The 4,187-nt window shown below is 36.9% G+C and overlaps 1 pseudogene; it reads right to left on the bottom strand.

Moving 5' to 3' along the window:
- Window positions 1-1,687: 1,687 nt before the first annotated feature.
- On the bottom strand, window positions 1,688-1,806 carry LOC111743380 (annotated as a pseudogene).
- Window positions 1,807-4,187: the final 2,381 nt, after the last annotated feature.

Consider the following 4,187-nt stretch of genomic DNA (forward strand, 5'->3'; position numbering starts at 1 on the left):
GCAGGAGTTTACAGTAAAACGTTCTCCTTCCTCCCTCCTTCATTTTCTTCTTTATTCTTTTTCTGTCTTCCTCTCCCTTTTCCTCTTCCTCGCCCCCTCCGTTTCTTCTCCTTTCCTCCCTCCCTTCCTCCCTTTCTTCCTTCCACTTAAATGCACATATTTATCATTGAAAAGTTATTTAAAAATCATGGCATCAGATTTATTTAGCACGAGCATAAGTTACCTTTGAAAAGAGTAAAATTCCATTACGTCAGGACGCTCGCTGCTGGGGTGTCTGGGACATACAGTAAAACCAAACCTTCTCTTATGTCGAGACTACACGACCATGAAAACTTCCCACCTGGTCCTCCTACCTTCATTTTTCTTTAATCAAACCACGTACACTGCTCCCTAATGAACACTTCCTAAAACAGCAGGCTTTCCCTTAGCATGTTGTAGTAACAGAAAAGTTTCCACTGGCGAGCTCTTATTGAGGACAAAGAAACAGTGATATAACTTTGAGCAGCCGTGGACCACACAGGGGAGGGGACGAAGCTACACCTATATGAATATTTTTAACTTCCAATCCATCTCTCAGTAGTTTTGGGGCCATGTCCCCAGATCTGCATTTTAACTACTTCTGCCAAACACTAAAGGTCATCACTTCAGTAATTTTTAGCTCAAAACCCTTCGGCATCTCACCATTGCTTTTAGGGTCTTTCTTTGATAATATTAAAGCGTTGTGTTGGAAAGAAGTAGATGCTTAGAGTAGAAAGATACACAAGGCCTTAAAAAAGGGAAAGAATTCTGTTTTTCACTTGGTCTAAAAAGAACTGAACTTTTTTCCTATCGGTCTTACAGTTGTAATCCTACTGTGTACAGTCAGTGTTAAACAATGTAGAATAAAAATTTTTCTACTTCTTTCTCATGTTGGAACTCTGCAACCTTACAGGTTTCAATAATCATTTTTTTTTTTCATTCAACTAATATTTATCGAACATCTCTTGTATGCCAGACATTGTCTTAAGCTTTAGGGAAAATATACAGCAATGCATAAAACAAACTTTTCTGTCCTGATGAAACTTATACTTTAAAGAGGGAAAGAGGCAATGAGCAAGATAAATAAGAAAAATATGTAGTGTGATATAGGTGGTGGTAAGGGCTAAAGTGGAAAGAATTCACAGACAATAGATACAAATATTAAGGGTTAGAGTTAAGATAGAGTGGCCAGGGTAAATCTTACTGGGGCAGGGACTTCTGAGTCAAGACCAATAAGTGTTTGTGGAATGAAGTTTGAGGTATAAAAAGAAAACAATAAAGCATTTAAGTGCAGAATTCAATTTAAAATTATAGTTATGGCACCGCTACTATCTGTAAGATGCTCTACCAGCCAGTAGAAAAATTCTAAGATGAAAGACCATTTGTACTTGGAATATCATATAAATACTTTTAATAAAGAATGGATCACTTTAGGTAAGCATAGTTTTGTGCCTTTGGAATTCTCTGTAAATTACCAAATTCACTCTGTAATTTTACTGGATCTCTGAATTCGCTTTATCTATCTATCTATCTATCTATCTATCTATCTATCTATCTATCTATCTATCTATCTATCATCTATCTATTTATCTATCTATTTATTTAGGCAACCCTTGGTTGACTTCACAGATCGCAAGGACCTTGCAATTCCTTATTTTTTTAATTTTTATGCTTACAGCACCTGGTCTTCCTAGATGGTCTCCCATCTAAGTACTAACCAGGCCCGACCCTGCTTAACTTCCGAGATCAGCCAGGATAGGGCTTTTTCAGGGTGTCATAGCCATAGATTGAATTTACTTTAAGCTAAGGTGTTTCAACTAAGGCGGTTAAGATTTTATATCTGTCTTGGGGATGCAGTACCCACCAGTGGTGAAGAAGAGAAATTTTTCCTATTCTGCAGTGGTAGCTTGTCTATCTAAAATCTAAGCCAACTAAATAATTTTCCCAGTGGAAAAATACGGCATGTTCATTTGTAGACATTTATGTACAAATGTACTTTTTATTTCTCTCAATCTTATTTAAAATTTTATTATGTCTAGAGTGCATATGAACACAAGCATGTGGATTTCTGCAAAGAAGGAAATATACAAATAGGGGAAATTATGAAAACTTTATATAAAAATATATTCTTAATGTACAACTACAATGATTATATATACAAGAAGGCTTATGAGTGGCATTCTACTGATAAGAGTACATGGAATTTCATCAAAGAATGGAATCATGTGATAGTTCCTTTTAACCCACACTTATGTGAGCTTCGGAGGGTTGGGTTCTGCTAATTTCTCTTACATAATGACATAATGATTCTCATGGGAAGTGTATCTTTTTTTTTTCAACAACAAAAAAATTATCTCAAAGTAAGAAGAAATCCAAAAGTGAGCTTCTTTTCTTTGAATATATTTCATTTTTCCTCCAGGGAGCTTTTTCAGCTCAGATTAGCATATTTTAAAATTCATATCTGAGCTGCAGTGCTAACAGATTAACACCCAGAGGGATAAGTAGTAGTGACTAGGACGAGGGTTGTGCGTGAAAGACTCCTTCCCGTCAGGAATTTGAAGGGGGCTGCGGGAGGGGAGGCCAGGCGCCCATCAGAGCATCTCTGTCTCTCAGGCTTCGCTCCTACGTGGAAACTCGAAGTTGCCAAGTGCATCTTCTGTGGATGCAGAAACCGAAATGGAAGTAATGATCCTTACCTGTGGGTTCAAAGGAAATACAGACAATATCAGCCTTTGTACTGTGAATTATTAGAAATCGTGCAGTCAGATTCAGCCTACTTCCTGAAACAAAATTTCTCACAATTTTCAGAGAAAAATGGCTGTCTTCTTTTATTATGTGTCTGCTACTGGAATATTTTATATAGGTGTGCACCAAATGATACTGCACCAAAACTCTGAATCCGTAATCTAAGGATGGGAGGATGCAAAATTGGCAGTGACTGTTGGAAAAGTAGGGAAAAAAGCATATCGTTTTTTCTTTCTTGACTCCGAGACGGATCTCTGAAAACTGCTCTGGTTTTCTGTACCTAAGAGACATGCTGTCCTAGAAGCGTGGTGACTGGTATGTGAGTAACCAGTATCAAAACAAAGAAGAAAAATGCATCTTGCTAAGTTTTCATTTTTGTACAACTCAGTGGCCCACTGTCAATTGGAAATGTTTACTAAGACAAATACACATAGAAAAGAGAGGGAGAGAGAGGGAGAGAGAGAATGAACAAGTAATCTCTGTGACATCCACCATGTAAAAACAGAATTTCTTGACCAACCAACTTTCCCTTGGCAAATGCCGCGCTCATCTTCCATGTGTCTTGCTCATAAGAATGTCTTTGGCAAACTTTTATTTATGTTAGACGTCGAGAATGATTGCACCCTTTTTAAAGAGCATCGGAAGTTTGATGACAGTTCTTTGCTTTTCCCTTTGAGTTGTTTATTTTAAACATCAACGTGTAAATCGGTTCACATCCTCCTTAAACAGGAATCTACCTTCTTTGGTAGAATTCTTGGCAAGAGACTCTGAAGCAGGTAAGCACATGCAAGATTCATGGCTTCGTCTGTCTTCACATAGGTGTATATGAACTAGTTATATCTCCACGTGCCTTCAGAGAGAAAGAACTTTTACTAAAAACTAAACACTTACTGTTCGTGGTTGTGAAAGCTCGCGTTTGCCTCATCTTGTAGAGGCTTGATTTGCAGTGGTTAGTCTGCTAATATTTACTAGGCCGTTATTACTACTGAGTAAATAAAACAAAACAAAATGAGATTTGTGATATAATGAATACTCGAGTAATCTAAGCACTTTTTACAAAATTTTAATGAGTCTATAACCTAGGCAGATAAAGTCAAATAATAACCCTATTAAATGAAGGAGTAAAAGAAAGCACACATTTTCTAACTTATTTTTTTCTGTCAAGAACCCTGTTTGAGATCAGTTTGAATATCATACATCTCATTTTTATCTTTATTCTTCTGTTTATACACATGTATCAAGTCAAAATTGATTTCAGCAATAGCAACTAAAGCTATATGGGTTTTGTTTAATGATGTCAAACCTATTTCTGACAGATGGCCCATTTTCACTCTCCTTGGCTAGTATCGTTTCAAAAATTCTAGAAAAGGAAATATTCTGTAGAGCAGAAGCTCCATCGTGGTGAGTCTCTGAAATGAATACAT

This window comes from Pteropus vampyrus, unplaced genomic scaffold, assembly GCF_000151845.1.
Source record: "Pteropus vampyrus isolate Shadow unplaced genomic scaffold, Pvam_2.0 Scaffold112, whole genome shotgun sequence".
In the NCBI taxonomy this organism is placed as follows: Eukaryota; Metazoa; Chordata; class Mammalia; order Chiroptera; family Pteropodidae; genus Pteropus; species Pteropus vampyrus.